At 46.1% G+C, this 21,358-nt stretch overlaps 1 long non-coding RNA gene across 1 annotated transcript; it reads right to left on the bottom strand.

The window, feature by feature from the left end:
* Nucleotides 1–15,479: 15,479 nt before the first annotated feature.
* LOC140652017 (uncharacterized) lies at nt 15,480–16,940 on the bottom strand. Its single transcript, XR_012042630.1, has 3 exons — nt 16,852–16,940; nt 16,618–16,767; nt 15,480–15,595 (listed from the first exon to the last, which is right to left on the bottom strand). It is a non-coding gene; the product is annotated as an uncharacterized lncRNA (long non-coding RNA).
* Nucleotides 16,941–21,358: the final 4,418 nt, after the last annotated feature.

Genomic DNA, 21,358 nt, shown 5'->3' with positions numbered 1-21,358 from the left:
TATTTCAAGCTGGGCATGGGAAAACTACACTGTAATTTGCACGTTTGCGCAAGGTACATGAATCCACTGTGCAGTTTAGCACTTTCTCGAGCTGAGAAACTCAAGAGCAGAAAGGTTCCCTGAAACCCAAAAGCTGAAAAAAAATGTTGCTATTTTGCACCATTTAAATTCTTAGGTGGTGTGAGCATTGCGCAGATGGTTAGGGTGATGCAGTTCTAGTGGGCAGGACTTGGAAAATGGCATCTTCTGTGATGGTAACTGGATTTTTTTCTGTGGCATTATTTCCTTTATTGACTATTACCTCTCTTGCCAGAATGCAGCATATATATTTTTTCATTCATGTTTGTGTGTGTATATAAATGCAGACATACATATGTACATATGTATGTGTTTATATATACATACACACATGGCCTGGGGGACATGCTTATGTCTGCACAAATGCCATTTGAATTCTAAACTCTGCTTCTATTAACTTTAACTTTCAGTTCTGATTACAATGACCATTTCACAAAAGAATAATGGTCTTAACTCCAACTCAAGGCATCAAGGACCATCAGCACTGTCCTTGGAACACTTGGCTTTTCACAGATAGCTTCTAAAGATGCTACTTGAAAAAAAAGAATAGAAAATCTCCAAAACTGAGAGATATAAAGAGATCACGTCCTACTGCAGAAGGGACATACAGCCCCAGAAAAAGACAAGACTAGAGCCAGAAGACTGAGCGGAGACGGGTGGGCCAGAGCTACGTGCTGTTTCTTGAAAGACACCAGTCAAACCTCAAAGGACTCAAGAAGCAGTAAGTACTCCCAGAAAGGGAAAGGCATTCAGGTGTTCACTGTTTTGCAGAGATGTTTTTATTATTTGCTTGACTTTTTAAGTATAAAGCAAAGGTGACTTTAAGAAGTTCCTCTGCAAAGCCTTCATGTACATTGATCTGTCACACACACGAGTTCCCAGGAGGGTGAAACTGGAATAATCCAGATGTTTGAAAGCACATTGGCTCAGGTGGAGTTGCTGGTAACATCCACAGCCTGACAGCTAGATGGACCTGTAATGAAGGACCCAGTAAACAAAGGATTTCTAAAATGAGTAACATTACTTTTAAACAAAACCAGATGTATAACATTAGGGGAATATACATTTAAATAAATGCTTAATCTTTAAACCTCAAGAGCATACTCCCATGGCAGTCACTAAAGTGAATGCAAGCTAAAACCCCAAGATAATATAATAAACATGAAGGATTCCTGCAGAGAGGGATCCTGAGGTGCTCTGCAACTGTAAAATGATACAGAGAAGACTAATAATTATCAGTTAGCTGTGAATTGGTGCCTCATCTTCTGGAAACCCCTGCAGAGAGGAATGGGGTAGGTTTCCCACATAAACACGAAGCAATGCTGGTTCAATATTCCCCTCCTCCTGGGCATGAACAGCTCGAGAATCTTCTACTAGCTTTTTCAGTAAATCTTTCCTCTACTACACGTGTAGTTCAGTCTCTCCTGCTCCTTAGCTGAGCGTGGTCCCACTTGCCTGTACCCTGCAAAATCACTAGGTCCTGAAGATGGCTCAGAGGGCATTAGTTACACTGTGAGGATTTTTTTTTTAATTTTTTATCAAAATTTATACAATCTGCCCCAATAAAATGATAGGTCAATGGCATAAGCACCTGTAATGAACATGGTAGCAAACACTAAGCAGGTGCTGTGGCCTGTGTTAATTCGTTATAGAAAAAGCAGAGTAAAGAAGCCCAGTCGCGTCCTTCCACCTCTGCCTTCCACAGCCAGCTGTACCATGGCATCTCTCCAGCTTTTGGCAAAACATCTCCCACCCGGACAATTGTGAATATGTTTCATGTGGTCAGACAGTGCTAGAGAAACAGGCCAGAAATTCAGCCTGTTACGCTAAACCCAACAAATAGGAAATTATCTGCATATAAATATAGTTTATGCTTTTCCACTTGAAAGGAAATCCCCTTATCAGCTCAGTCTCAGATGAAAACAACACGGACACTGTGAGCCAAGCCAAGTGCCCTTGCTGAGAGGCATCGGTGGCCTTCCCTGGCAACTGAATCCATGACTTTATGGCCCTTTGGGGAAGGAGTTTTACCATATTGTGTAAAATGAGTTGCCAGACAGAGCTGATGAAGGGGAAAGTGGAGCATGGAGATAGCACGTGGCTGTTTTGCTCAGCCAGACACTGGGAAGTGATGCAAAAGCAGGGAAGGAGATGTGAGGTTGGAACAGATTTGTTGGATCAAATGCCATTTTTTTCCCTTTTAAGTAGACTGCAGCCCTGCTGCCACTGAAATCAATGAAAATGTTGCAATTAAATTTAAACAAAGTAAGCAATACTAGGCCTTAGAATCAGTGAAAACTTTTCCTCATTGCCTGAATCTTCAAATCGTAGTCCTTCCTCCATTCTCCCTTTCTATGTATTTTCATCTCAAAATGCACTGGGTCAAACTCATGAAGTCCTATACAGCTGAAGACTATGCAGGTACAGGTGGGATAAAGCATTTTATTTAAAAAAACCCCAACCCTGAAGTTCCCTGCTGCAGTAACACAAAGCTATCTTAAAAAAGAAAAAAAAACCCAAACCAAACAAAAAAACCTCCAAAACCAGTTACAAAGATTACAGGGTGGCATGAAGCCCTGGTTAAATACAGTGCTGAGAAATTCAGCACAGCCACATACAGAAGTAGACGGTTCTCCACGTGTTCGTCAGGAAGCACAGCAACCCCTTTAAATTATCCTAAGTAACCTCCAGGAAAGACACATTTTTCCATGTTCTCTGATGGCCAGAAAGGTGGTTTTTACCCCAGAAGAGCAATGATGTGGTTGATACAGATAGAATTTGGCAACACACACTAGTGGGCTCTATGCATGTCTCATACAGGGCTTGAAATGTAAATTTTCTCTGCAGCCAGCCTGGTCCGACGGGCTCGCGTAAGAGCAGAAAGTGGGAGCTTGCTCTCCTGGAGCTGTTCTGAACCACTGAGCCACCTCCTTCTCACCGAGGCTGTGCTCGCTGAGGGCTGGACAAGGGCAGGCGAAGAGCAAGACTTGCTACTCATATGAATTCCCACCGGCCCCTTCAGGGTGGTTTTTACAGGCAGCCGTGGTGAGTCCCTCTGTCTTTCTGGGCTGACGCCCATGCTTTGTAGCCACCCCAAAGACCCTGCACTGGGCAGAGCAGCCCTGCACCGAGCAGCTGAGGAGGGAAGGAGCAGGGACTAAATGGGACTGGAAGGAAAAATGACCTGATAGCACGTTCAAGTTTCCCTACAGCTGTTGCCTACGGTGGAGTTACGAGCAGCGGCCATTGAGCAGGAACGCTGCCTTTCCCAAGCAAGGGGAGATGGTTCCTGGCTCCCCAGGGGACCCCAGCGGGAGCCACGGCCCAACAGCACCGCCTGCCCCAGGCACCCACCTGCCTCCAGGTAACAACAAGGCTCCCATGGCATTTTCAGCATCCCTGGTCCCTGTCAAACCCTCTGGGCTGGCAGAGCATCGCTCTCCCACCTCGATCCTGCCCCAACGACCACAATTCATTTTCCCCAGTTGCAGGGGGGAGCATCCCACTGCATGAGCCCAAAGAAACAATTTTTATATCTGGTTTCCACTGAAACATAGCGTCGATTTCCTGATCGCGTGGGGTCGGTTAAAGTTCTTGAGTTGCGTTGTGGAGGTTTTCTCCACAAAAGCGGGGGTGTTAACCATGGTGGCATGGCACGGCTCCAGCTCCGCTTGTACCACGCGGCTCTCCCCTGCTCTGGTAGCCGGGGCAGAGGAGCCCTGCACTGTTTAAACAGCTGCCTTGTTTCATCTGGGAGATGGCTGCCCTTCAGTCCTGGGAGAAGAGCTCATCTTCTGGATAGTTTGCATAACAATTAACATTTGTCAGCTGAGATCTGCCTGGTGAAACATGACTATTTACAAGTAGGCGGTGAGTCTGTTCGGGCTGGAATACTTCTTGAACCACTAAAAACTAAGCTGAGAGTGGGACAGAGCCTGAAGGTGGGCTGAGTTCACACAGCATGTTTAGGAGGAGTTTCTTTTGCATTCAGCTCGGAGGTAGAAAAGTGGAGCTGCCGTGAAAGGGGGGATTCTTTAGCTCTTACAGATTTCATTCAGTTGTTCCAATGAAATAAATACATCCGCCTTAAACAATTGAAAGAGGTATTTACTGCCTGTGGTTTAACAACTGTACTAAGTCAAAGGGACCAGTCAACTAGAGCCTTATAATTCTTTTCTAAAGAGAGGATGAGAGAAAAGAATGAGACGACAATGCAGTATTTATAATAAAGATGAAATGAGTGGAACTCAATGGCGCCAGCAGCCCCGGAGCTCCTGCTGCTTGGGCTAATGCATTTTGCATTAGCACGTCTGGATATCTGGCAGTGGAAGGTCCTGAAAATGCTTTTACAAAATAGCAGCATTCTTATAGAAGCGGCACTTCTTCCACGCACCACCACTGACTGGTGCAGCTGGGATGGGCAGCCCCTGCAGCTGGGTGAATCACCAGGAGGTTTCAGGTGGCTGGGACCTGCTTTCCACTTGCCTTCTCGCAGCCAGGTTGCTTTTTGCCCTGCTCACCTCTGCATGTTGCAAGTGGCTGCACCAAAAGGGCTGACGCCCTTATGGGGCACCTGCTCGAGCAGGGGTAGGTGTATGGGGTACCCATCCCTGCCTGGGAGCTGGGGGCTTGGGCCACGAAGGCAGGGTCCCTGCCTTCTCAGGTTATAGTGGGGGGCTACTGGGCAGCTAGACATCACGGTGAACATACAAACACAGAATTACATCTGTAAGTAGATTCGCTCTGCATTGGCTAAATAAATAGCATCTGTGTTACAAGAACCCCTAGATCTGTATCCCATACTACTCCATTACTCCAACAGCTGATCTTATATTTGCCTTGGAAGCAATATGAAATCCTCCAAGGAATTAATAGCCAGCAACTGCATGTCACCAGAACAATTTATTTTTCATTCTTTCCCCCAAGAGACTGGAGAGATGCATGTCTCTTATTCCTTTCTGAGACCTGGATTTGAAAAACTTTGTGTTGCTGCATCTTCCCATAACCCTGCAGAATGAGAACACCAGCAGTAATGAGCAAAGCCCAGCAGCACCCCAGGACAAACTCTGGGGCGGGTGGAAAGACCGACTGAGTGTAGGTGTCATCAGAAGCAGATGGCAAATGGTACTTTCCTTTTAATAACTATAATCATAGAAAGGGGAAACTCAGCACTTCAGGGTTTTCTTTTGGTTTTGACATATACAAACGATTTCTTGTCCTAAGAAATAAGTGATACCAGAATCTATTTCAACAATTCTTAAAATACAGACCTTGGATATTTGGTTTTCTTTTTGCCTAAGCCTCTCTTACATGAGCTTCTCTCTCTACAGAAGCAGCACATCAGTCTGAGGGGGGAAATGAAAATGGTGCTAGAGGCTGCCAAAAAGTGTGGGAACAAGTCAATGAGGAGTGAGGCAGGGAGAACAAAATAAATTGATGAAGTTGTTGTCCTGATTGCTGTATGCTTGAGTCCAGCTAAGAACAGGACTTCTTCCTTCCAAAAATAAGGCCGATCTCAGCCTCTGACCCCCAAATGCTAGAGCAGTGGGATGGGGTAGCAGCTACGAGCTCTGACACTCTGATCCCAGCCAGCGCTGAACCTCGTGTTCATGGACAAATGACTTTTGGCTTGATTTTTCAGCAGCCCCTCTTGTTCTCAGGAGGACATATTGGTGCTGAACTCTTCAAAATCTGCTCTTAATATCTTGACCTCGTATATGGGGAATACTCATTAGACCCATAGGATGTGGGCAGGGTTGTTTAGCTATCATAGCACAGTGCCTAGAAGCCGTTCAGCAGTGAAAAGTCCAAGCCACGCTGCTTTTCACTGCTAATCTACTCATGTACCGAAAGAGAATGGGCATGTTGACTTCACCCAAACTGGAGGGTGAAAAGAAACCAACACCTACCTATGTTTTAGGACAACCCTGATGAGACGTGTCTTGCAAAGGGCAGGCAGAGACTTTCAGAGAGAAGGACGGCATCACAACAGAAGCCTGAGCTATGGAGATAAATTAGTAAAAAGACCTTCAAATACCACGTGTGGCAATAGCTCAACGCCTGCGATTTCGAGCCAAAGGCAAGTCTCCAAAGCAGGCAGAGCCCCCAGGTCATGACTCCCCACGTTTAGGCTGTTGAGGCTGGTCAGGATACGGCTTGGATTCAGAGGTGAGGTCTGGACTGAGGTTTTGTCTTGACTTGTTGCTAGTCAGAAGAGTTCCCTAGGGAAAATGTCTTATGCTGACTAGCCTCTGTGTCAGGTCTCCAGTACATCTTAGAGTCTGGATCAGTGTCTGAGAGGAATCTGAAGTATTTAGCAGCACGGATGTTGCTGGCTTCAGGAGGATGTGCTGCTGGCCTCGCTCCACAGGTTCCCTGGGGATGGGCTGAGCTTTAACTGAAAGCTGCTGTAAGTTTTGCAGACTGTTTTAGAGGAAGACTGGACACCTTGGATCTGCAGAAGGTGCATGTCAGGGCTGAGTCCTCCACTTCTTCATACAAAAAGCCAGAATGTTGACTCTGAAAGTGATGCTAAAGAAAGCTCTGGGAGCCAGTTCTGGGCTCTCAGGAAGCAGGAAAGTGTTCCTGCCCTAACACAACCTTGGCACAACTTTCTAACGGGATGCATTTCAACATTTTTGTCAAGCATGAGTGCCTTCTTACCATCTCCCCATTCCATCTCACGCATTGATACTTCTTTGCCTTCTTTCTAGTGCAACCACTGGCTCAGAGAGCCTGAGCTGCCACTCAGCCTGGATGGAGAACTGGCCCTGGAGAGATACAATTTGTGACAGGTAATTCTGATTTATGCCTTGGTGCTATCACACAGGGATTTGAAAACAACTTGTCCCAGTGCAGCCACATGTATTTTGCTGTCTGCTGTTCTGTGAAGCCTGGAACAGCTTAAGGCTTGGTATGTATCCTGCTCTGCTCGGAGCAGAGAGCATCCTGCTATTGCTAAAAGGCATTTTGACAACGTGCATAAAGTATTATCCTTCCTGCAGGGGATCTCAGAGCGAAATGGTCAGAGTCACTGGTCCAGGCTGAGTAGATGTGGCAACAGCCTGTGCTGTGGGAGTTTTAGTTTCCCACCTTTGCTGTTCATGCTTTACTGGGTGAGCTGGGGGCAGCTGGTTTCCCTTCCAGGTGGTGCCTGGAAGCAGCAACAGATCTGGGAGTGAAAGGTCTTAGGCGTCCCCTCAGTCTGAAGAACAGTAACTCGTTGCATTGGTAAAGAACCAGTCCCAGAACCCCCTAATATTGAATTGGCCTCAAGGTGGGACAGCAGAAACCCAGTGGTGTGATGGGTCTGTCACGGCCCTCAGAAATGACCCATGTGGATCCCACCAGGGAATGGACATTGCGCAGGAAGGGAAATCTCTGAAATGCAGCTCTCTGGGGAGATTTTAGAATCATCTGAGGAAGCATTTTGAAGAAAGCCTAGAAGAGCAGAAGCAGCGGGAAATCTGCATGGGTGAGATCCTGGGGATGGGGCAAAGGGAGGGGAAAGGAGAGGTGCAAGATGACCCCACGCAGATGTGCACCCCTGCAGAGGAGACCCAAAACAGGGCTACTTGCTGCCTGACATGACTGTACGCAGCTGTAGCCCAGGAGCAGGGGAGCACCACGCTGGCCCCGGGCACTGCCGTGCTGTTGGGGTGTTGCCCAGTGAAGTGGCCACGTTGTGAAGCTTTGCAAAGCCAGCAGACCCCGTGTCCCGAATCCCGAGCACGGAGGCAGGGCTCTGCCCTCCCGAGCACGCTGCACATGACGTGATCTGACCGTCAGAGGACACATTCAGTTGTGGGTAGGTGCCGGCTGCGAGGGCAGCCCCAGCTTGGGGTTTCCCTGCTTTGGGGTACGTCACTGCGTTACCTGATTTGTCTCTTTTAATGTTTTTTATGGTTTTGCACATATTTTCATCGTGATTTGCTTTGCTAATGCAGTCACGTGTAAAAAGCAGTCAGGATATACTACATAAAAACAGGAAAGATCTTTAATCTTAGGGTCATGAGAATGACACTTGACCTAGCAAAGCTACTTGTCCAGTTGCTTTGCTTCTACTGTATTTGCTTTTTCTTCAGTACTGACAGTGCTTCAAGCCTCTGGATTTCAGCAGTGTCTCCAGCTATGAAGTTTTAGATGAGTGATGGGTCAAGGTAGGTCTTGAGAGGACTGCAGTGAACTCACAAATGCCACCACCCCAGAAGAGCTCAGGACTTGCTCTTGCTCTTTTCCCATCCATTTCTTCTTTTGTCTTGAAATACGTTCAAGAATCCCTTAAACAAATCGGTGTTTTTTGGTTCATTGCTCAATTTTCTTCAGCTAGTGAATATTAATTCCCTTATTGGGTGAAATAATTGGAATAATGCAAATAGATCCAAATAACAGTTGCAAATTAAATGATGCTCTAAGTACTTTATAATAAACAGAGCAAGAAAAATACATTCATTCTAACACCTGACTTCATTGTATAAGCAGATTCAAGAGACTGAAGACCAGAAGGAATGTTAAAAGTTGCAATGACCCTAAATCTTGGGTCATGCAATTTGAGCTCTGCCATTGGAAAACTGTTGCACATACATGCTGTGTTTTAAAAATGACACCGATGACCCTGCAAGAACGCTCAATGGAGCAACTTCTCAAAATTATATGGTAAAGTCTGTGATCAAAATATATCACTTCAGAGCGTGGCTACAAGGCACAGACGTCACTTATGGAAGTCTCCAAACCTAGGCTGAACTTTACAGTGGTGCCTAGCCTTTACAAATGCTTTCACTTCTAATTTATAGGATGGGATCACCCTTGCACAGGGTTGCTCACCTGTCCTGGTTTCAGCTGAGATAGAGTTAATTTTCTTCATAGTGGCTGGTATGGGGCTATGTTTTGGATTTGTGCTGAAAACAGTGTTGATAATACAGAGATGGTTTAGTTGTTGCTGCACTCATCAAGGACTTTTCAGCTTCCCGTGCTCTGCCAGGTGCAGAAGAAGCTGGGAGGGGGCACAGCCAGGACAGTTGATCCAAACTGACCAAAGGGCTATTGCACACCACATGACGTCATGCTCAGTACATAAAGCTGAGGAAGAAGAAGGAAGGGGGGATGTTCGGAATGATGGCATTTGTCTTCCCAAGTAACTGTTACATGTGATGGAGCCCTGCTTTCCTGGGGATGGCTGAACACCTGCCTGCCCATGGGAAGTAGTGAAGGAATTCCTTGCTTTGCTTTGCTTGTGTGTGTGGCTTTTGCTTTCCCTATTAAACTGTCTTTATCTCAACCCACGAGTTTTCTCACTTTTGCTCTTCTGATTCTCTCCCCCATCCCACCAGGGGGGAGTGAGCGAGCGGCTGTGTGGGGCTTAGTTGCCGGCTGGGGCTAAACCACGACATCACCCCACTTTGGCAGCTTGCAAGCTGCCAAGCCAGCTTGCATTTGGTATGAACAGGGAATGGGTACGGGGGAGGCATAACATCTACACCCTGCTCTGCTGCCTCCTAACTGCCCTGTCTCACCAAACCCCAAGAATGCCACTTTGCAGCATCAGACCACATGGAGCTTTTCTAAAGTTGCATTGCAGGCGAGGAGCAGAAAATCCTTGTTTCAAACTCCTGTGTTATCAGAAAACTTCTGGAGTTTCTCAGGCATTCATCACAAACCCACAATCTGCCCGACTGAGTGAGAATGCCTTGCAGCAGGATCGGGTTTTATCCAGCACCAGGTATGCTGATAACCCTCTCTAATCAGTTGCCAATCTCGCTTGGTGAAAGCACTCCCCGCGGTATTTTTACTGAAGCTATTTTTAAATGACAGTGTGATATTTTGTTTTCTTTTGCTCATTTGTCAATGGAAGGACTGGCTGTGCCATGTGTCTGCTCTGACAAGAAACTTCCAGTTATTTTTCAGCCCATTCCAGCTGGGATGGAGGCAGGGCTGGAGAAAGTGCTGGCTGCGGGCAGGGTGAGCACGCTAGGGAGCAGCGACCCTGCGAACCTCTGCCTGTCAGGGTCCCCCCGTGTCCAGTGGTAGGAAAAGCCTCCTAAGTTTCTTCTGACTCTGGCATTGATGCTACTTTGGGCTGTTTTTCACAATTTGGGTTGGTTTATGTTTAGCTGAGCTGCTACTTGCATGAATGTTGGGGTTTTGTTTGGGTTTTTTTTTCACTTGAATTGCACTAAATTTTCAAGGAATTATATTTTTAGGTTTAGGTTCTGAATGGCCTCAAAGCATGAGCATCTAAAAATTGAAAATTAAAACCTGAAATGGTCAAATGGCGTCACTGCGTGGACAATTCACATTTTGTCTCATCAAACAGGTTTCCCAAACGGAGACATAACTGGTTCTACCTCTTCATCCAAGCACTTGGACATCGCTGCATGTTCCACAATGTTCCACATTACATTTCATTTCTCTCAATAATGCATTACAGAGGGACACCAGACACTTTCCATCCCCTGGAGCTTCCATCTGGATGAAGGAAATATAAAATGCCTGCTGGCATTTTGCTGCTTCCCAAGCCCTCCACCCTTAAGCACTGTTGGATGACAGTTGTCCCACAGTTTTATACCAAGATTTTCTAGCCCATCAAATTCAGACACGAATGGCTCACAGTAGATAAAACCCTACTGAGAAATACGGATTGTCTATGTGTGTGCAGCTATCAGATATAAAACATGCCTAATTAAATCCTGGAAAATTACATTCTCTGGTTTTAAGTCCTTGGTTTGTACACGGGCCCAAGATTTTTGTTTTTACGCCTCTGAGTAATCCCAGGATTCATTCCACCGCCTTCTCTTACATATAATATGTACAATACTGCCTCCCTACAGAGCTAATCCCATAGACTTCAGCAAGATTACTGCTCAGGTAGCTCGAGTACCTTTCCGTCTAAGAAACGGTGCTGGACCCAGTCTCAGGAGAGGTGCCAGTCTCTGGGGTCAGTTCTAAGAGCAGAACGAGATCTTTACTAAACTCTTCTGCCCTGATCCAGCAGCTCCAGCAGCTGGAGCAAGAGGGAGAACTGCATCCCTGCTTAGCCTGAGCTCTGCCGATTCCCACCAGTTATCAGGCTGGTTTTTTCATTGCAGAATCCAGTAGAACTGGACTGAAACCAACACACTTATTTTCCCATCAAGAATCTGACTGATATTCTAAAATCTCTTACATTTTCTAGTTTCTAATCCAAAAGCCATTGGGAAGACCAGATATCATTTGATGGGCTAGATTTTAAAGATATGTTGGACCCTAATAATTTCTGCTGCCTTTGGTTAAGATTCCTGAGGCAATAATAACAGAAGCTGTAAAAATATGTCCCTTATTCATCATGGCTTTACGTCAGGAGTTTACTGCTCTAATGATTAACTAGCCTGCTGCATTATCTATGAAAATTGCTCTGTAATATTTATGAAATGTGACCTTTGTTAATTCAATGTTACAAAGTGTTGGATTCATTCTGTTTGCAAGCGGAACAGATTTCCAAATCACTCTGCAATTAGTACAGTTTGATCTAACCAGCCTATCTCTGCATGGGGTAGCCTTCTACTGAAACAGCAGGATCGCTGTCAGAAATACGGCCGAAAGTAAGGCTGCAACACCTGCTTGCACTACATCATCTTTGGCAAAGGTAATTGCTGAATTAATATTTCCAATAACGGAAAACAGGAACCAGACTTAGAAAGCTTTTTGTTATGAGAAATACCTCAATTTAAAAAAAAAAAAAGTACGTGGCCAAAAATGTTGCTATGTGTACTGTTGTAAGGGGAAACCAAAAGGAAACAGGACAATCTCAGGCTGAAATGGGCACTATTGGCCATTCTGCAATAGATACAGATAAAGCAATTGCAAGTGACAACAGAAAGATTCAGGAGCCCAGTAAAGTCGAGACGCTTTGGTACGTGATTCTCCAAATCACTCCCAAGGCCACCATTAGGAGGGGATGGTAAGGTCCCTCCCCACCTAAAAAACCCATCCTCCTGATCCACCTAATGCTACCAGGAATTTCTGACTCTCACAGTCATACAGGACAACCTGTACCACTTCAGCGTATGTGGTGTTTTGGAGGAATGAAGTTTCATTGGAGCGACAAATGTGCCGGACGAGCATCACGCAGTGATGCCATGTGGCACCATTCGGTAGCAGATCACTAGGAGTGTGCAGCATCCCCAGCATTCATACCGTATTTTTCCATCCCCAGAGCTCTGTGTGGTCAGTGGCAGCACTCCATTTTAAATATAGGGGAACCAACGCTCGCTCCGACTGGGACTGCCTCGTGTGACGTGCAACGTCGTGGACAAACTGAGCATCTTCCCGTCCCTGTGTTAGTCCCTTGAGCTTGTCCACTAGCGATGGACAAAATTAGAGTTTGGTTTGATAAGCCAAGTTAATCTCTGATGAAATCTCTACGTAGACTCGTAAAAGATACCCGTTTGGCCCCATGTAGATCTGTTTTATTTTCCTCTAGCGTGATATCTGACTGTGCTTTCCTTTGCAGGAAACAAACATCCTCTTGGATAAAGCAGGGACTGGAAAGCCACAGAGACACCACCCGCATGCTCTGCTCCCTGCGTGGGAACAGAGAGGGAGGCTGGGGCAGAGCTGGGACAGGACGGGCGGCAGGGTCTCACCCAGGACACTGGTGCAGCTGCCCCGCAGACAGCGTGGCTCTGCCAGGCTCGCAGCTGCTCCAGCCCACTGGGCTTTCACAGGTCAAGGACGCTTCTCAGGAGGAAGGTGCTCAGGTCCTCACAACAGTCCTGCCTTTCAAACTGGTATTTTAGCACAGTTTTGCCATGCATGAAATGGAAACAATATTAACCTACAGAACCTGAGCGGTTTGATGTGAAAGCAGCAGCACAGGCTGCAAAGAGAAAGTCCTGCCCGTGCTTTGCTGCCAGAGTCAATCCTCCACGGTTCATGATTTGGTCCTGAAATTCAAAGCTGCCTGCAAGCCTGGCCAACAGTGCCTGAACAGCCTCCCCTCTCCCTGTGACCTTGATGATGTGCTGGCAAACAAAGGAGCTGCTAAGGAAACGAATGTGAGTTGTGCCTGTGAATGACATGGGTTTCTTGGCACCTGGCCGAAAGTTGTGGCACTCATTCCCAGAACACGCCAGAATCGGGGAATCCTCCTTCCTCCACGTCACTCCTCTGTCCCCCAAGGGAAAGGAAAAAATACAGATGTCTGAGCAAGGAAAGAGCAAGAGAGAAGCTAGAGACACGTACAGACTGTTGTGATATGGGAATTGGGGAAAAAACAGGCTCCATAAGTACCGGTACCACGAGCTGCAGCACTGCCTGATAGCGGCAGTGGGGAGAGGGACCCTGCGACAGGCTCCACTTGCCACCAGCCCACCCCACCCTGCAGGTGCATTTCTTTGGACGCCATTCCCATTTCCCAAAATTGTTACCAAATGCAGGAAAATTTGGAAGGGCTTAAATGATGCGCTATGAACCCACTGGCAAGAAGGAGATTTGAGAGCAAACATGTGAAACCAGGGAGAAGGGGAACGAGCAGCTGCTCTGATGGGATGAGCTCAGCCCCTCCAGGTGCCCCAGGAACACAAAAGCATGCTCTGCCAGCCATGGTGAAGGCAGCGGGACGGGCAGTGACTGCGGGGCAGCAACAGCATGGGCATAGCTGCCCTCCAGCTTCTTGCTGGGGCTCCATCGCATGCATTTATTGCAGTTGCACGTGCCTGCACTGGTGCAGACTGGGTGAAGTCCTGGGGGATCTGGTTATCCCACAGCTCTGAGGCAGGCACAGATCCAGGGAAAGAGGGAGGCTGAGAGAGAAGTGGTCTGGTCAAAAACGTGTCTAGAAATCCCCATGCTCCCACTGGAGAGCAGTGCTAGAGCCAGGTTCCTCCCTACTGAGCTGCGCAAGTTCCTCTCTGCAGCAACTCAACACAATGTTTTCTCTTTTCAGGATCACGGATTGCTCCATCAGACAAAAGATTTTCCTGCTGCTGTGTCCTTCCTCAAAGATGGGGCTCTCTCTACCATGCGCTGCTGTCCTCTTCTAGCAAACACACATAAAAGTAAGTGTGCTGTGAGAGCACCACGCATCTTTGTAATGTCTATGAGATCCCAACATCCACGGTGTGAAATCCCCATTCGGTTTCAGGTCTTCTTTGCCTTTTTTTTCAACAACTTCAGCATTTCTGAGCTTCTGAAGATTTAGGAGTTTCTACTTTTTTGCATAATTAGGAAATTGAGAGCTGTGGTTTATCGACTTGTTTCCTGTGAAACAAAATGGGCCCGAGAGATTGGGGGGGGTGTATGTGTGTGTGTGCAATGTCGGGGGGGCAGATAAGGCTGCCTCGAGAGTACAAGGGTGAGTTTGCAGTATCAGGAGGAGAGATTTTCCCTGGGTCCCACTGGCGTAAAGAGAAGACTGCAGCCACATTCATCTGTGACTTCTGGAAAGCACCCCTCACACCCAACGTGATAATGCTGCAACTTGTCACTGTAGCTCTCGGGCTGTGGTTCAACAGCCACGGCAGTCCTCCCCTCTTGCCAATGGGCACTGCAGGGCTTGCCGAGCACCCTCTCTTCCTCACCAACATCAGCAACGTTTTCCACCATTCAAATCCTTTCCTACATTGCAATGTTTGCCCCAGAAGTGTTTTGTTGACGAGGAGGTGTTTCAAAGAGCTGTGACCAGGAAGGGTCACAGTGGGTGTGAAGGATGGTCTGTCCATGAAGATGCGGGCAGCACTGATGGAGAGGATGGTGCTCCCCATCCAAGCTGCCCCTTCCCATCCAGCCCCAGCCCTGCTGCTGGGCTGGGACTGCCGAGCTGGGGAAACGGCGAGCAGGCGGAAGGCATGCCATGATTCAGCAGTGCTCATTTTTGCAACCAGCTTTCCAGCTGCCAGAAGAAGGCAAAGTTCCTCTATGAAAATGTTTTCAGTTGAATATATCATAAAAACTAATAATAGATATTTCAAGACGTAAACAGCAAAACGTCCCCCAGCAAAAAAAAAATCACAATTGCAGCCTTTGTGTGTCACGTAGCTGTAGCTGTTTACTAACATGTAACATAACTCTAGGGATCAAAAGTGGGGGAAAGAAACTGGATTAAAGGAAATGTGGGTTTTTTTAACCTAAAGTGTTCTCCATAAAACTATTATGCTGAGAGGATGACTAATGTAACCAGTGTGTGTTTTGAAGCGTGTCATGAACACTTTTTATGCTTTCTGAACACACAAAGAGAAACCCCAGGAGAGAATTCATTTACAAATCTGATTAAGCATAGTGCCTAAGTGGCAAAAAGCATCATACAATAAATAGTAGACTCCACAGGTAAGCAAAGCTTTAAAAAAATAAAACAAACATACTCTACAAAGAGCCCAGATGTGTGCATTTTGGATAGTTTAATGTGTTTGATTAGATGTCAAAGGTACAGACAATGAAAGCAGAGGTCACGCTGAGGTATTACTTCCAACCTCCTCTTCATTAAGCCATCATACTGCCTGTCTAGTGTAAAGCGTATATCTTAGTTTGGGAAGCAAAGGCAAGCCTGCAAACAGAGGAACAAGTCCTAAGATAGGGATTTTCTACCTGATGTCAAGACAGACTTACAGTGTGGTCCTTGGCCAGTCACAGTGGAATAAGTTGGGGTGGACCAAGAACCTGCCATCTCCCGCGGGTTTTGTCCCCCACCAGGCACAACCCATTCCCCCGCTGTTGACCCACACACTAGGGCCAAAGTACCCCAGCACCAACTCTTGGGTGCAAGATCTGCGCTGCTTCGCACACAGCCACGACAGAGTCCTGCCCCAGCCTCCTTTGGCACAGGTCCCAGCTACCCGAGTCTCGACAAAAGCCACCTTTTGTATGAGTTGTGTCACCCTTCGTTCATTCATATTTATAGAGTAGTTTATGAAAGCATTTCAGAAGTGAGCAGTACTATTGCTCAGCAATCGGAGTTTACCTGTCTTCAGGGACTTTCTGAGTTCACGGGAGTTTCAATGTTAATTACAATCCCTTATAGCTGTAGATCAGGGGTGCCTTCAAACTCCAGACAGAAGTTTATTAGAAGTTAAAGCTTTAAGTCTCATCAGTGCACCTCTGAATATTACAGCTATCTTTTTTTATATGGGAATATACTTCTACCCATCTTCTCACCCCCTGGGATAACTGCCAAAATACATAACACTTTTAAACAACCCTCATCATTTCATTCAAAAACAGAGAGGTGACAGAGTGACTGGGCATGACTTAGACTTTCCCATGTGAGTGAGTGAGTGAGTGGTGAAATGCCCTGTCCTAGTGCTGTTGTGGCAGTCGTCTGATATGGGTCCACCTTCTACCATCCTTAGCATATCCAAATGGGAGGCAAAAGTGAAAATCCATCCCTATGTTACACTGGTCCCAGTGAAGAGAAGGAGGACCATTTTGTGGTGAAAGCCTTGAACTGGACTTGAGGCATCCAAGTTACTACAGGTGTCTCACTACCTCTAGTAATGAGATCTGGGGACTTCTCTGGGTTTCTACTTCCCTCTGCATAGGGAAGATTTATTCATAACAACCTTCTCATACCTTTGCCTGTTTTCTTCATGTTGACTGTAAGGTCTTCACATTAAAAAAAGCTCTCTCACCGTGTGTAGTTCATCTAGAATAGTGGGACCCTGGCCTCCTGTAGACACCAAGAGACCAGCAATAAAGAAGAGGTGAAGAGCTGACAGTGTCCTGACAAGTTAGAAAAAGGAGAATCCATTAAGTAATGCCCTGAAACTTCTCTTCTGTGGGCTGGTAAAACATACGCTTACTTACACAATGCAGACACTGTCAGTGAAGCAGGAAGTCATGTCCTCGGCACCAAGTCTCTGTGCCGTAACTGCAGGGAGTCCAACACCTTGGACGTGGCTCAGGCAGGGAATCTGTGTCACACGAAAGGAGAGGAATGGAACCAGCGTGAAACCATCGGCAACAAAGGAAGGCGAACAAAAACAGGACAGACGGGATCAGAGACACAGAGCCAAGTACAAGGCAAAAAAATAGACCTGTGGAAAGCTGGAAGGAAAACAAATAAACCAAGTAAGTTAAATTCTCCGTCCCACTCCCCAGTTTCTTCCACCTCACTTGCACCTTGTTACTGAAATTTTCTCCCAATGCTAAAATCAGTGCATCAACACAAAGGACGTGGCACTCCACATGACACTTCCACGGTAAACATCTGCCTGAGGATGATTTCCCTTTGTAAGTTTTGCATTTTGCAGACACCCCATTTAGCAGACACCACATTTAGCAAACACAGTGCTGTGTGGGTCCCATAAGGCTGGGTCCTAACCACTATGTGCTACAGCATCTTAGATTCTGGTCCCCAAATAGACAGAGCAGCCTAAGCGATACTGTTTTTGCATGCAAGGTTGCTTTCAGAAAGTTTGTGCCTTTTGGAAGCCATTCCTTGTCCCCTCCACCCCATCACAGAAGTGTTTTGGGGTTGTTAAGCAAAGATCTTCCCTTTGCTGGAATTCAGCGCCTCAAGGAAAACACCAAAACCAACACTCAGCTTGAAGGTCTAGCTGGGAAGTATTACAGGGAAGCACCACATACGATCATGGTTGGCCAGACCTACGCAGCCTCCCACCTGCGATCCCTGAAAAAAGTATTCACTAAATCAATTCCATCCACACAGCGATGGTTAGAGTCTACCAACACTTACATACTCATTAGCATGATCAATTTCCCATTATCTAATTAATTACTGCAGATTTCACATTTCACATTACCTGCTTTGCCATTCAGGTGATGGCACTGAATTTGTCTTTGTCCTGTACCTTGCATTTTTCTCTGGACTGGTGCAAAACTCCAACCAGTCACTGGCAAGAGCAGTCCAGGACATCTCCGGGTGCTCCATCCCCTGTCCGCGGCTGGAGCCAAACCTCTCGCAGGCTTCTCATGCTGGAGGTGCCAAAGGCTCCGCAGGTAACCCAGCCCAGTGCCTCCCTGTCCTCACTGTCAGTACATTTTGCTGATATCCAACCTCCTTGCTGCAATTTAAATGCATTGCTTCTTCCTCTCTTGGATGCTGAAAGCCGATGATTTCCTGCTTGCACTAGCTTTTTTTTGCATAACGAAGGGAGCTTGTTAGAGTCATTCTGCCTGACTCTTCACTCGGTTTCCGTACTTACACCAATAAAAGAGAGTGGGAAATTGTACTTGCTTTATCTGGAATAACAGACTATGTAAGACAGTGTGAAATCAAGCCCATAATTTTTTATTCTAAACCATACGTTACAGATGCAGTTCCTATAGAGTGCTCATTTAACATTGTTTCATTTCTCCATAGGAGTAATTAGCTTGCAATGAGGAAAATCATTTAATTAGGCCCACAACTGATTAGAGCCTGGTGGATAGCCTACCGAAATAAGAGAAGATACAAACTGATTTCAACATGTTTTGGGTCAGACCCAATCTTCCAAAGCAAATAGAGAGGTAAGACGGCATCTGCTGACTATTCACCTGCCAAGTCTTTGTGCTGAGCTCTAATTTTAGGTCCTGCAGGCAATTGTCCAGGTTATTTACCACCTGGGCTGTTTTGATCTTCTCTCGAGCGTGTGTATTGATGTATGAGCTCTCTTATCTCTACCATGGTAATACTGGCCCAACTATACTAGCAGTCTGAGGTTCAGGATCAATACTGATTCCTTCCCTCACTCAGCTGAACAGCATTTTATTTACCTAATGTCTAATACCTACTAAGGGCGTGAACTGGCAAATCTTGACTAAGCAGTCTAAAATGCGTGAGTTGGACACGCTACAGAAATGCAGAGTATTATCATTACTGTACAATATGGGATGCACCTACGATCTTCCCGTCACAGATTCACCTGGACCCATCATGGCTAATACAAGTAAGTGACAGAATCCTATGGCTGGTAGTAGATTTGCATCAGCCACATTAGGCATTAATTTTTTCCTGCTGGGAATAGAACTCAACAATTTGCTTATATACTTACTGCAGGCCTATAAATATGTTGCAGATGTCTGTTCTTTGATAAACAAAAATCTGTTCTCCCATATACGTATGCACATAGCTTGGCTCCTGGAGAACGGCTGTATGAAAAGACATCAGGAGTCCACCTCTAATTTCCTTCTCATCTCAAAATCTGATTTACCCAGATTTACAACTCAGTTGATTTTGGATGTCCAAGCACCCAGGTGAGCAATCTCCGTGCTTAAATTTGTAAATATAACTTTTTCTTTCTTGGTTCCTCATCTGTAATAAATATTCTGTAAACTAATGGCTGCTAACTACTTTGTTGTTGGTCTCCACAGGACGTGTGAACTCATTCTTCCATATCTAGATGGATTTTCAGACCAAAGAGCAATACAATTCATTGGAGCTTCTTCCTATAAACTCAGCAGACATGATGCACAGATACACAGGAAACAGGTATCTTGGGTAAGAAAATGTTATTTTTTTATGTTCAGAGGATAGATGCCATTGAGACTGTGTTACCACTGACTGATTTTATTCATAAAGCCCACAGCTGCCTCCCTGTCCTCTTAAAGTGGACATTGTGTTTGCCAAAGGCAGACTGGTTTCAGCTGCATTTGCTACCACGTGTACACAACCCTGCTGTTTCTCTCTCTGTCCTGGACTGCAACAGTGGTGCTAAGCATCAAGGCAGCTTAGAAGATGATCACAGTGAGGTAGAATATGCTTTTACTGCTATATGATGAGCTTATATCAAAGTTACCTAACAAGAAGGCTTGACTGCAAATTTTATCGGATGAAGGAGAAATGTTTAATTTATCAGCTCGTTCAAGCAGTGACCTCAGGCAGATGCCCATGCACCCCAAAAGCACTCTAACACAAAGTGGGTCTGCGTCACAGTTTCTTCAAAGCCTCTTTGTACTGCACTAGTCTATATATTTTGTGGAAACTTAATGCAATACAAATACACAAGGCCCCTTTCCTACGCCAAGGGAATGTAAAAAGGCCATGACATGTCTGAGATTCAGATCCAAAATCATATAACAAATCCTTCCTCTGCAGCGTATCATAATGCCCAACATGCTGGACTGGGGACTGGAACACCTAGTCATCCTCCCAGCTCTTCCCTTGCCTTTGCTGAGTGACACTGGCCAGTTATTTCGCCTATGTCTCATTTCCTTTTTGTCTTTTAAAATGAAAGCAGTGATACCACTGCCTTTACAAAAAGTGCTTTGAACGCGGCAGCATCAGCAAAGATTTTTAGAATGATGCTATCCAAAATTGCCAGGCATGGTTTAGGTGAAACAGACTTGAGGTGGAGCAGGATGATGGAGCAAATCAGTGTCTCTCAAGCTTTTCAATCTATGCCTCACTTCAATCAGTTAAGAATAATTTCATGCCTGATCACAGAAATGGCTGCAGGGCCTGGCGGCAGGGTACTGCACGTCTCGCTGGTCGGGGAGCGCTGGCAGAGAGGGGCATTCGAGGGCCCTGCAGCCAAACTCTCAAGGACGCTAAGATACAAATGTTGTCTTTCATAATACAGCAATTAAGAAGAAATGAATGTTACAAGGGACTGGCATTCAGTTTGAAATACTATTTTTTCCAGATTTTACTTTCAAGCATGTTTGTTCCATAGCATTTCATAAACCCTCGCTAAATCCCAAACAAAAACAGGAGAAATTCAATTGTTTTGGGAAAGCCAGCGATTCAAGCAGTGCAGCAAACAACTGGTCAAGAGCAGGCAGCAAGCTGGGCTACCGAGCATCACACAGAGAGCCCACCAACCCAAACGCATGGGAGTCTCTCGGGTCCATAGGACCCCACAGTATCTCTACTGTTTATCTGTTTGTCGTGGTCCTTGGACCAAGCTACTCTCCAAGCCTCTGCCTGGGTACAGTTCAAGGGGTATGACAGGTCAAGGACCAATCTAGACAAGGATGAGACTGCACAGACACGACTCCTCCACACTACACAGTCCTTCAATGTTGTAGCGGTTACTCATTAACCCTGATACCCCACATACCTTCGTGTCACATAACCGCAGCTTTAAGCTCTGAAAGCAGCTGATGGGCTGCCACACATCTTCAGGCACTTTGAACTTAAAAAACCCACCCCAAACTAAAAGCAAACCACACATAAAATAAAGTGATGACTAAAAGCCACATGTGCACCCGTAGCTGCCCAGAGGAGATGCAGGGCCAAGCGGCTGCAGTGACATCTGCCATTTGAGATCAGGGATGGAGAATGGTCTTTGGCCCTGCTTTATTTGCAGGGTAGACATAATCAAGAGTGTCTCAAATTGGGCTTCAGCGCTGACAAAATTGTTACTTCTGA

Source organism: Ciconia boyciana, chromosome 5, assembly GCF_034638445.1.
Source record: "Ciconia boyciana chromosome 5, ASM3463844v1, whole genome shotgun sequence".
Classification (NCBI taxonomy): Eukaryota; Metazoa; Chordata; class Aves; order Ciconiiformes; family Ciconiidae; genus Ciconia; species Ciconia boyciana.
Note: the sequence above shows the minus strand (reverse complement) of the source record. Positions and strands in the feature narration are given on the sequence as shown.